General features: G+C 42.4%; 1 protein-coding gene across 1 annotated transcript in view; it reads left to right on the top strand.

The window, feature by feature from the left end:
* GAREM1 (GRB2 associated regulator of MAPK1 subtype 1) overlaps positions 1–13052 on the top strand; it is a 122241-nt gene that overhangs the window by 37663 nt on the left and 71526 nt on the right. The gene's annotated exons all lie outside the window — the stretch shown is intronic.

Here is a 13052-nt window from a genome sequence, read left to right on the forward strand (position 1 = left end):
CTCTTAAGTTGCTTTGGAAAATGTTCATATACTGGCTACTTTATGTCTGAAAATTTATTGATTCACATGACAGCCTGCTCTGGTCAGTTCCTGGCAGCAACAGTAAGTACTTTTGAATGAATGCACGCTGTTGAAAGAGTGCCAGTTTGAGGTTCACTTTTTGTTTATTGTCTCTTGTGAGCAACTATTGTTCATCTACCCTATAGTCATTGCAAATTCATACATACCATTCTTTTTCTGTCAAGTTTTAAGAGTGTCTGTGTTCCCTCTAAAAGATCCATGCCACTGCACAGACCCTTCCTGTGGCTGTTCTGTGGCACAGCAGTGTGTCTAGATGTTTGGTGACTTCATCATACATCCTCTTCTGGGAAAGCCAAGCTGCGCAGAGCTCACAAAGTGTGTGGCTGTGCAACTTAGAACTCTAGAGAAGGTACGTCTGGCTAGAGCAGATGCTTGTGGTGCTTCCTACAGGGTAGTCTTCTGCCCTGCCCCTGTGCTGGAGATGTTGTCTGTCTTTTCTTTCTTCTTTGTACTAAGCCGCCAATTTTTTCAAAGCAGATTTACTCTCACATATGGACTATGAATTAAATTTTCTCTAACTGTCTTCCTTTCAAGTCTTTCAAAAATTTGGTCAAATTTCTATTCACATTGCACTATTTAGTGTTGTTAAGTGCCTCTAGCCTTGAAACACTTTTGATTACTCCTAGTTGACCTAAAACATTTTATCTTAAAGAGCAAATATTTAAATGGTAACTCCTGTCTTTCAGGGGAATGTGAAGTATTTTTTTTTCTTGAAGTACAAAAGAGAGGAGGAGGAAGGAGGGCCTAAGGGGGCATGTAGGCACAGCACTGGCAATAATTAATCTTACTGCTATTCTACTGTAATAATATCTGCCACAATTTGGTCTAATGTCAGACAGCCAGAGGCCACAGTGGATACTCAGAAGCTGCACAGATCAGTGGGCAGGCAATTAAACCAAACAGCATTTTAAAGAGTACTTTTGAGGACTTTATAAGTTGAACACCATATGGTGGTGTTGCATTTCTTGTGGTGTTCCTAAACACTAGATGTGCTTTTGCGTTTAGAGTTGTGCAAGTGAATGCTAAAATATACAAGAATCCAGTTTACAGAGTCATATAAAAAGCATGTTTGAGAGCCAGTTCCATCTTCAGTTTCTGAACCTTAATCTTCTTCATTATATGAATAATTACCATGGGATATTTATTCAAAGCAGTTACCAGTGTTAATAGTTACTTCAGACATCCTGTTACTAACATTCCTTTCTATTTGCTTCCTAAGCCACATCTATACTACAAACTGAAAACAGTTGTGACTTTTTTCCAAGGTACCCTGAATGTGATTGTTGCTTCTAAAGCTCCCTGATGACCTCACAGCACTACAGTTTGCAGGATACTTTGGGGAAGCCATGATTTCTGTTTGTGGTTGTGTTTGGTTTTTGTAGTTTAGTTGCCATTCTGGATTCCATCTAAATATTTTGAGACACTATCTAGTCAGTGCAATTTAAAATAATTAAAAGAGGCTGAATGTTGCCTTTCTCCTCAAGACGATATTTTAATGAGATCCAGGGTACTGTGTTGGAATCAAAATATGTTCTGCATCAAAATATATTCCGCATATCTGCCTCTGGAGTATGTTGCAAACAGTAAACATTGCGAGAGTTCAAAGACAATAGTATTGCTGTTTTGACAGTACAGTGTCTTTTCCCAGGGTAAGTGATGCCAAGTCTCTCTTCATTAAGTAGTGAAAATCTGTGTCAGGGAGTTGTCATCTTATGAAATAGTTCAAGGAACACCTGCTGCTCAGTATACTTTTCAGAACAAAGTGATACTTGTTTCCTTGACAGTTCACCTTAGTGTTGAATCATATGGATTGATTTAAGCACAGGTGAACCACTGAATATCAATCTAGATGTTCTCAATAGCTCTCGTATGCATTTGGAGGTATTACAATACTTCTTAATTCCTTTTATACATCAAACCAGTGTTTCTCAAACTGTGGATCGGGACCCATTTCAATATTTTATTTTAAATATACGAGACTTGATGCTACCATGGTATGTGACTGCATTTGGGGAAATGTTACAGACCTGTATTTTTAACAAGCTACTATGTATATTCTTTTAACAATGATAGTCAACGGGACTTATTCCTGGGTAAGTGTGGGTAGGATTGCAATCTAGGATTGTTGAATATTTTCCTGCTTGATAATGTCACTTCCAGTCATGACATCACTGGCAGATTCTCATTCTAAAAAGTTGGTCCTGGTACTAAATGTGTGAGAACCACTGCATTAAATGAATGTGTGGTTTATAACCTCTTTTGTAAATGGAAAAGCAGTAACTCTTTAAATCTAGAAAAAAGAGAAGCCAAACTATATATGCAGTTAATTGCATTCCTGCCCAATTTTAATATGGGTCAGTACTGTGCTGATTACACATACAGCCTAGTTGCTAATACTTTTCTCAGCTTGGCTTCTCGGGCACCTCGGAGTCTGTGAAACATGATGGTGCAAGATGGGGAGCTGGAGGTTACCAGTTCTCTCAAAATGTATTCTTAGAGCTGCTGGAGGAAGGTGGGGAAGGCTAGCATGATTCCTCTCCCAACTATCTGCGTCTGTTTAGGTCTTGGAATGGAGTTTTAGCATAAGCTTGATCTCTTAGTACCTATGTTCAAACTTCTTGCTATAACTCTCAGAAATATTTCAAAAACTGAGCAGCTGTAGCCATGCCATGGTATCTTGGCTTTTTGCCAGTTGTGGGCAAGGTCTGTCACAAGGCATCTCTTTTCTTGCTTTTTGTGTTATGGTCAATGCCTCTGCAGCATTGTACTTCATGAGGTCAATGTTTTTTTGTTTTAAGTATTGGTGGTGCCAGGTGTAGAGCTGTGTCTTTTTTCATAGTCCTGCACGTTTTAGGTGAGAAGGCCTTATCCACATTGCTGTAGGCTATATAATTTCATCAGGCTATGGCGTGGATGGTGCTGTAGTTAGATCACTAGCGGCTCTTGTTGGATCCACCTTATTTCATACAGCTGAATGAGGGAAAACTCCCTTCTGCACCTTGTAAATTGTTTAAGCAAAAAACTTCACTCATCCCATGATTTGTGAATTTCCTGCCCCCTGTAAAATCCATAGCACTGTAGTGTTCAAACTAGCTCGAGTCTTTTAGAAATGGTCTTGTCACAAAACAAGCTAAAGTGTATTGGAGGTTACTAACTGCAACATGACTCTTCAGCGACCCAGCCAACAAAACTGGTAAATACGTTCTGTGATTCATCCCGTCAGCTGATTCACTGTGTATGACGTAGGCTTCAACTTTAAATAAGTTGAATTATAGATGCGCAGAGAACTTTGAAAATATTCACGTAAGCAACATGCTAGGGCATGTGCCGATTGCATACTTTTAATGTACTCCAAAGTGTTAATGCTCTTAACACCCACCATATGTCATCATGTTGCAAGGTTTATTCTTCCATTTAAACTCTTAAGACAATGGAGAACTTATATAAATATTGTTAATAATAATAACACTGCAGAGTCTTACATGTCTGGAGGCAAAGCCCACAGAAGATGTTTTGTTTGTCTAAAGGCATACAGCTGTTGCATGTGCTTACAAGTCCCCTGCTGCCATGAAATACCATTCACACAGAATATCTGGTCATTGTGGCTCAAACAAGTACAGACTACAGCTGTGATACAACTGAAGCAGTCTGCAAGTGGGGAAATAACTAAAAAGGTAGAGCAGGTACCTTGAGAAACTGAGTAAAACTACACAAGGGATGCATTATATGCTGTTCAGGAATAAGCCTTTTCTGATCATCATAATTTATTACCAGCAAATATCTTTTACAGCTAGGGCTTTGAGCTTTGAAAATCCACAGCTGCATATCACTGAAACACCATATAATATAAATTTCTCTTTGATAGAACAGATATATTTGCCATTCAGTTCTAAAACAGCATTTATGAAAACATGAAGCAGGAATGAAGTGAGGATATCACCCTGCTTCACCACCGTTTGTAACTATTGTAACTGGTAATAGAATACCAGTAGGGAAGATTCAACCTTCAAACAACTATCCAAGTGAAACATTTTTTTCCCAACAAAAATAAAGCTGCAGTTGTATCCACCAAGGCTTCCCAAAGTGTGTGTCAAGACTCACCTGTTGGTCATGAGCCCATGTCTAGTGGGTCACAACTTGGGCCTTCCCGCCCATCTGTGCTTCCCAGATTGGAACCATGTCGGAAGCATTTGGAGGCCCCGGAGGCCTCTTCTGGGTTGGTGACCCACCCTATTGGCCTCCACAGGCCTCAGAATGGCCCACAGGAGCCTCAGAAAGTCACTTCTGGTAAAACTGGAAGTGAACATAAGAACATAAGAACAGCCCACTGGATCAGGCCATAGGCCCATCTAGTCCAGCTTCCTGTATCTCACAGCGGCCCATCAAATGCCCCAGGGAGCACACCAGATAACAAGAGACCTCATCCTGGTGCCCTCCCTTGCATCTGGCATTCTGACATAACCCATTTCTAAAATCAGGAGGTTACGCATACACATCATGGCTTGTACCCCGTAATGGATTTTTCCTCCAGAAACTTGTCCAATCCCCTTTTAAAGGCGTCTAGGCTAGACGCCAGCACCACATCCTGTGGCAAGGAGTTCCACAGACCGACCACACGCTGAGTAAAGAAATATTTTCTTTTGTCTGTCCTAACCCGCCCAACACTCAATTTTAGTGGATGTTCCCTGGTTCTGGTATTATGTGAGAGTGTAAAGAGCATCTCCCTATCCACTCTGTCCATCCCCTGCATAATTTTGTATGTCTCAATCATGTCCCCCCTCAAGCGTCTCTTTTCTAGGCTGAAGAGGCCCAAACGCCGTAGCCTTTCCTCATAAGGAAGGTGCCCCAGTCCCGTAATCATCTTAGTCGCTCTCTTTTGCACCTTTTCCATTTCCACTATGTCTTTTTTGAGATGCGGCGACCAGAACTGGACACAATACTCCAGGTGTGGCCTTACCATCGATTTGTACAACGGCATTATTATAATAGCCGTTTTGTTCTCAGTACCCTTCCTAATGATCCCAAGCATAGAATTGGCCTTCTTTACTGCCGCCGCACATTGGGTCAACACTTTCATTGACCTGTCCACCACCACCCCAAGATCTCTCTCCTGATCTGTCACAGACAGCTCAGAACCCATCAGCCTATATCTAAATTTTTGATTTTTTGCCCCAATGTGCATGACTTTACACTTACTTACATTGAAGAGCATCTGCCATTTTGCTGCCCATTCTGCCAGTCTGGAGAGATCCTTCTGGAGCTCCTCACAATCACTTCTGGTCTTCACCACTCGGAAAAGTTTGGTGTTGTCTGCAAACTTAGCCACCTCACTGCTCAACCCTGTCTCCAGGTCATTTATGAAGAGGTTGAAAAGCACCGGTCCCAGGACAGATCCTTGGGGCACACCGCTTTACACTTCTCTACATTGTGAAAATTGCCCATTGACACCCACTCTCTGCTTCCTGGCCTCCAACCAGTTCTCAATCCATGAGAGGACCTGTCCTCTAATTCCCTGACTGTGGACATTTTTCAGTAGCCTTTGGTGAGGAACCGTGTCGAACGCCTTCTGAAAGTCCAGATATATAATGTTCATGGGTTCACCCACATCCACATGCCTGTTGACCTTTTCAAAGAATTCTGTAAGGTTCGTGAGGCAAGACTTACTCTTACAGAAGCCATGCTGATTCTCCCTCAGCAAGGCCTGTTCGTCTGTGTGTTTTGAGATCCTATCTTTGATGAGGTATTCCACCATCTTACCCGGTATAGATGTTAGGCTGACCAGCCTATAGTTTCCCGGGTCCCCCCTCTTTCCCTTTTTAAATATAGGGGTGACATTTGCTATCCTCCAATCTTCTGGCACCGTGGCCATTTTGAGGGACAAGTTGCATACCTTAGTCGAGAGATCTGCAATTTCATTCTTCAATTCCTTAATAACTCTTGGGTGGATGCCATCAGGTCCTGGTGACTTCAAAAAATCAATTGGAAAAGTGATTTTTCCAAGGCTTCTGTGCGCTATTCTAAGGCCTGCAGAGGCTAGTAAGATGGGTCACGAGCCCAAAAGAGGCCTCTGGGGCCTGGCAAGACACAGCAGCACATTATGACCTGTTGGGAAGGACGACGTGGGTCACGGCACTGAAAGGTTTGGGACCCACTGGTATACACAATTTCTTGAGAAACACAAATCACAATTACTGTTTAGGGATGCATAGGTTTGTGTTAGAGACTGTTCTGTTGGTACTTCCATTCCAGAGTATCTCCCCTCTCAATAGAGTTGGCTGTTAATGTCAGCAAAGACGGAACACAAATAGCACTTATAAAAACACATTTCTGCATTGTTGATGATCTGTCATGGCTTATTCACCGCTAAATCTCGCTTGTGCTCTACAGAGCAACCAGTTGTTTTTTTTTCAGTTTGAGGACTTGATATTAGGTGAAATACTTAACAGGATAATAGAAATCAAAATCTACTTGCAAGTTACAGACTCATAAGAACTTAAGAACAGTCCCACTGGATCAGGCCATAGGCCCATCTAGTCCAGCATCCTGTATCTCACAGCGGCCCACCAAATGCCCCAGGGAGCACACCAGATAACTAGAGACCTCATCCTGGTGCCCTCCCTTGCATCTGGCATTCTGACGTAGCCCATTTCTAAAATCAGGAGGTTGCACATACACATCATGGCTTGTAACCCGTATAGGATTTTTCCTCCAGAAACTTGTCCAGGCCAGACGCCATCACCACATCCTGTGGCAAGGAGTTCCACAGACCAACCACACGCTGAGTAATCTTCTCATACATGATTATTACTAAGATTCAGCCCAGATAGAAAGGTGTTGATTTTATTAAAGTTAGCTTAAGAATAATTGGTACTAGCCATTTTAGGTCCTCCTCAGAAATGTTGTTCTCTCTGGTGTCTTATTTGAAAACCATGAAAGCATTTAGCATTCTGCCCTCCTCTATAGAAACAGGCACGGAAGAACACTGTGAACTCTTCTTTGTATACTGTGCTAGTACCCCAACTTAGAGTCGAGCATCAAATTTCTTTTTTTATCAACTAGTTATACTTATCTACGCTGATATTAAGAATGGTATAGGATAGTGGTTCTCACACTTTCAGCACCAGGACCCACTTTTTAGAATGTGAATCTGTCAGGACCCACTGGAAGTGATGTCATGACCAGAAGTGACATCATCAAGCAGGAAAATTTTTAACAATCCTAGGCTCCAATCCTACCCACACTTACCCAGGAGTAAGTTCCATTGACTATCCTTGTTAAAACCATATATATATTAGCCTGTTAAAAGTACAGAGCTGTAACATTTCCCCAAATGCAGTCACATACCATGATAGCATCAAGTCTAACATATTAAAAATAAAATATTGAAATGAATGGGGACCCACCTGAAATTGGATCATGACTCACCTAGTGGGTCCCAATCCACAGTTTGGAAAACACTGGTATAGGATGTTGGGTTTTTACTGTTTAAAAAAAATGGTAGGTGTTGACATATTGTACAATAGTAATGATGAACTGGCGCTGTTATAAAGTAACCAGTAACCATGCATCTGAGACCAAGACATAAACACTCCTTGGTTTAAAGTTCACTTTTTGGGCAAACCTAGACTCTTGCAACTTCTCAGCTTAGAAATATGGGGCAGAGATTGCTAACTGGATCAAGTTTTTCCACCTGAAACTAATGGCTGACTGCAGACTTGGAACTTAAGGGTTTTTTAAATTATTATTTCAGTGTCATTGGGTTTCCTGTTAGTATATAGGCTGCAGCGAAAATCCATGTGCATGTATATATTGCTGCTGGATTTGGGATTCCTAGCAAGAAAGAATCTCTGTGCCAAATGAATAATATTTGGGTCAGGGCAAAAACTTGGCAGGCACTTAAGAACATAACATAAGAACATAAGAACAGCCCCACTGGATCAGGCCATAGGCCCATCTAGTCCAGCTTCCTGTATCTCACAGCGGCCCACCAAATGCCCCAGGGAGCACACCAGATAACAAGATACCTCATCCTGGTGCCCTCCCCTACATCTGGCATTCTGACATAACCCATTCCTAAAATCAGGAGGTTGCGCATACACATCATGGCTTGTACCCCGTAATGGATTTTTCCTCCAGAAACTTGTCCAATCCCCTTTTAAAGGCATCTAGGCTAGACGCCAGCACCACATCCTGTGGCAAGGAGTTCCACAGACTGACCACGCGCTGAGTAAAGAAATATTTTCTTTTGTCTGTCCTAACTCTCCCGACACTCAATTTTAGTGGATGTCCCCTGGTTCTGGTATTATGTGAGAGTGTAAAAAGCATCTCCCTATCCACTCTGTCCATCCCCTGCATAATTTTGTATGTCTCAATCATGTCCCCCCTCAAGCGTCTCTTTTCTAGGCTGAAGAGGCCCAAACGCCGTAGCCTTTCCTCATAAGGAAGGTGCCCCAGTCCCGTAATCATCTTAGTCGCTCTCTTTTGCACCTTTTCCATTTCCACTATGTCTTTTTTGAGATGCGGCGACCAGAACTGGACACAATACTCCAGGTGTGGCCTTACCATAGATTTGTACAACGGCATTATAATACTAGCCGTTTTGTTCTCAGTACCCTTCCTAATGATCCCAAGCATAGAATTGGCCTTCTTCACTGCCGCCGCACATTAAGTACACTTAAGTGTACAAGCCAAGGGTGCTTCTTGCAAGGATCGCTTAACAGCCAAGCATGAAAGGAACAAAAAGAGAAGATCTGTGCCTGTGTGTAGGAGGGAGGAGGAGGGTGGGTGAGATCCAACAGCTGTCTTCCAGCTGCTTAGGATTGTCTTAGCCTAGGAAAAAATTCAACCAATTTTTTTATTTGCATTTTATTGTCCACATGCTTCATGTGGTTATTAAAACTAATCCCCTAGTTCATCTAGAGAGCGTCATCAGTTCCGTTATTCTTTTCCATAATCATGCCCATCTCTGGACATAAAACTATGGAACTAAAAATGATCTCTCAAGACATGACACTTCCCACCATCTTTTCTTGCAGTTTCTAAAGCTGATCAGGATTGCATGTAGAACATATATTCTTTTTTTTTTTTTTTTTTTTTTTTTAGAGTTTTCAGGGTTGACCCTAGTGAAAAGGTTATACCTTTCTCCATTTTCTGGAAGATTAATGAAGGTGGACTCATACTTCTATTTCTCACCTGCTTTTGGAATATGTTGCACCCAAGCAGTTTAGCTATAAGCTTGAATGCTTATAGTGACCCTGTAAAGGAAGAATATTCTCATTGGGGTAAACATTTAAATATTGCCACAGATGGGAACTCAAGTCAAGTCACAAAAATGTGTGTGTTTCACTTATTTGTGCAGACTCGAGTCATGTGTGTCAGAAACTTGGGCAAAGAAGTCTGGGGCTCCCATTTGGGAGTCGCCATGGGTTTGGGTGACTCAAGTTGCCCACAGATGGCTAGGATTGCACCACCTCCGTCTCACCCGAAAAAGCCTCTTGTGTCAGTCCAGAAGTTGGGCTTTGCGCGTGCAAGCAGCAGCACCAACAGCAGGGTACGTTATGTTCAGAGACATGCTGGGAGAGTGGAGTGAAATGGTTAACTTATTTTTGTTTCGTCTTGAAACTTGCAGGGTCTTGGGTTGCAGAACTTGTTACAACCTTTGCAAAAGTATTAATTTTAGCTGACTGGGTACTCCACATGAGGGTCCTGCATGTGTACAGAACACAGGGGAGGGAGGCGCTTCTTCTTGTCCCCAGACCATTCATTGGACAAAGGATATGTCCCCAGGATGGGGAGAGGAGGAACCATTTTTCACCATAGGGACAAGTGGGGTTTACAAGCGGGAGGGGTTGGAGGAGGCAGAAAGAAGCTGGGGGAGGCAGTTTTGGAGCAATAAAGAGCCACCCATGGCTCACATCCTCATTGCATTGCTCACTCACACACTGCAACAGTCTCCTCCCGCTTTGCTGAGCTGGGATGTTTCCTCCCTCCTTCCCTCCCTTAGGTTCTCCTGTGAAGTGAAGCGGGTGGATTTTGTCACAGCTGGGGTGGGATCGTACTGAGGGAACAGATTGGCTTGTTTTGTACTGATGCCTTGCAGATGGGATGGGTGAGAACAGTAGGGGAGTGCTTAAAGAGAACTCAGAAACACACAGCCTAGCAGCAGCCCTGTCTTTTTCTACAGAGCTGCGACTGGCTTTTTAAAGGGGGAAAGATTTGAGTCTCAAAGTCTGCCCGTTAGGACTCGTTTTTGAGTTGAGCTGCAGGGGACGGAGACTCGAACCCATCTTGAGTCAAGCCATACTGGACTTGCCCATCCCTGAATAACACTAATAGCTATGGGGTGTGGGGGGGGCCACCAAGACAGGGTTCCCTATATCCACAGTTTCTATTTCCATAGGGTCCCTGGAATGGATTCCCCACAGATACAGGGGCACACCTGTATCTGTCATTGTTTAATACCTAGATGGATGTTTTCTAGTAGTGGTATCTTTACCCTTGCTGAAATTTCTCCTGCAACATAAACCTGAAACAAGTATTCTGTACTGTAGATGACCACATCTGAAAGAGAGGTACTTCTCTGGAGTTGTTTCACATTGATATCTCTATAGATATCCTCCCTTCATCCTGACTCAGTCTCAGAATCATTGATAAAGGAAACCATACACAACCCTTACTTTCCAAACACATTAATTCCATTACAAAAAGAACTGTTTTAAACTGAATGGCTGTTAAATGTGCAGTGAATTTTAGACTCTTTGTGCTTTAAAAGGAGGGCACTGAAAAACACCTATAGCATTGGGTTTAATGTTTGCTCAGATATCCAAAAATATGTGCCTAGGTCTAGGGAATACTGGTAGGAAGTATGGTTGGAATACCTCTGTCAGCATCCTTTCCGTGGAAACCAGAAGCACTTCATGTCTGGGAACCAATGCCAGTCACGTCAGCCTTGTCTATTAAAGCAACTGACCTCATAGGTTTCTCAGACTGTGACTGAATTGTGGTACCAGGCAGTGCTTGTTGAACTGGAGCTCTCTGCCTTAGCTATTTGTGAACAAATGTGTATTGTGTAAACCCACAATTTATAGTCTCTGAAAACTAACCCACAGTGGTTGGACACTTTCTGTGTTCGGAGTGGATGAGAGGGCTCCATTTTCAACTATGAGAAGCAAGAAAAATTAAAGTGCTGTAGTCTGAAAAACAGACCTTCACAGATGCACTGTGTATTTTCAATTAACCTGGATTAATTTTAAGTATATGTCTGAGCACTACTAATCTTGCCATTGTAGGAAAAACACTACCACCTTTATGCTGCACATAGTGTCAGAGTTTGGAGAAATGTATAATCCAGACATATGTAACACTTGCATGTGACAGATGGCAATGTAATGCGCTTCAGTATGAATCCTGATTACTTTGGCCTTATATAAATTGGAATTTAAGTAATCTGAACGTCACAGGCAGTCCTTATGTCAAGCTGGTGACCCATTGGACATTAAAGTGTACTGTGCAATCGTGTGACAGTCACAGCTGACTTTATAGACTGAAAACAGTAAAAGAACCAGGGCCATATTAAGCTTGTGCAAGGCCTGTTGCATATGTTATAAAGGGGCTCTAAATTTTTAAAAATGCCCATAAATATTAAAACATAAATTATTTACTTGCAGAATAAACTAATTCAAATTGGGCTCAGGAAGGAATAGGATATGGTGGGAACTGCTGTTGCATTCCTGCCCCCTTCCGGGACCTGAACCACCCACCCTACCCCCATCACCACTTCCCCCTCCCCTCTCCACTGGCCTGCAGGGAGCTTACCTGCTCCAGCACATGCTTGTCTTCTGCGGACGCCAGCATGTCGGTGCAGGCCTTCCCACCAGTGCCTCAAACTCTTCTGCTGTTGTGACTTGCTTTCTAGCATGCCTGCGACAACCAGCACCAGCAAAGCATGCTCTCAGCTGGTGCTGAGGCACAATAGAATCCTGCCTGAACTTAAATTTAAATGAAAATATCTATTTGTATCATGTTATTAATGATGTATGTAACGATTATGTGCCATGCAGCTCTCCTGGCATGAAAAACAGGGTTGCCAGTTTGTGGGATGCCAGTTTCACCAGAGACAGCTTGCAAGCATTAATGCAGGGCCCTTGTGGCATACGTTACTTTTGCTACTAGGTTAATCTTGCATTGAAATGGATCTGTATATTTATGTTAATATGAAAGTCATTTTATGAAACTTTTAGCAAGGTTCTCCAGCTAGATTGAACTTCTAATGTTAAGAGTACTAAACCGATGTTAGTTGCCTTGAGGAGGCAACAGACACTGCAAGCTGTTGACTATGTAATAAAACCTCCCACTCCTTATTTGGCTGCTCATTCAGTATATGTGTGGTCTAGTGCCAAAATTTTTTTTACACTTCTGATGATTGCGATCAAATTGTTGGCAACAGAGACTGATTGTAATACGCTTATTTTCAGTAAGTGCTTTTTGCCTCTTCTATGAAAGCTTCCCGAGGGTCATGAAAGAAGCAAAAAATAGTTCAGTTTAAGATGTATTTAAAAGATGCTTAGCTTGCAAATGTATAACTGTGTGAAAAGGGGTTCATTCTTCTCTACAACAAAGCAGAATATGCATGTTAGCCTAAAACTGTTTGCCTTACACAGGTTGGGAATTAAGAATATATTGAGTAGTATCTGTGTCACTGTATGTTGGGGTTTGATCACAATTGTGCTGACTTCCACATTGTTCTTATCCATTAACTCTGGGCTCTCAGCAAGGCTGTGCTATATAAAGGTACAGTTGGACCTTTTAAAGGTACAGTTGGACCTTGGGGTCCATAGGGGATCCGCTCCCTGTCCCTCATGGATACCAAAACCTAAGGATAAGCGAATCTGCGAGTTGGACCAATATTAGCTCCTGACATGACCACATAGGTTGCGTCTGGAGGCATTCAGACGCACACGGCTCTGTGGGCT

Source organism: Tiliqua scincoides, chromosome 4 (assembly GCF_035046505.1).
Source record: "Tiliqua scincoides isolate rTilSci1 chromosome 4, rTilSci1.hap2, whole genome shotgun sequence".
Taxonomy (NCBI): domain Eukaryota; kingdom Metazoa; phylum Chordata; class Lepidosauria; order Squamata; family Scincidae; genus Tiliqua; species Tiliqua scincoides.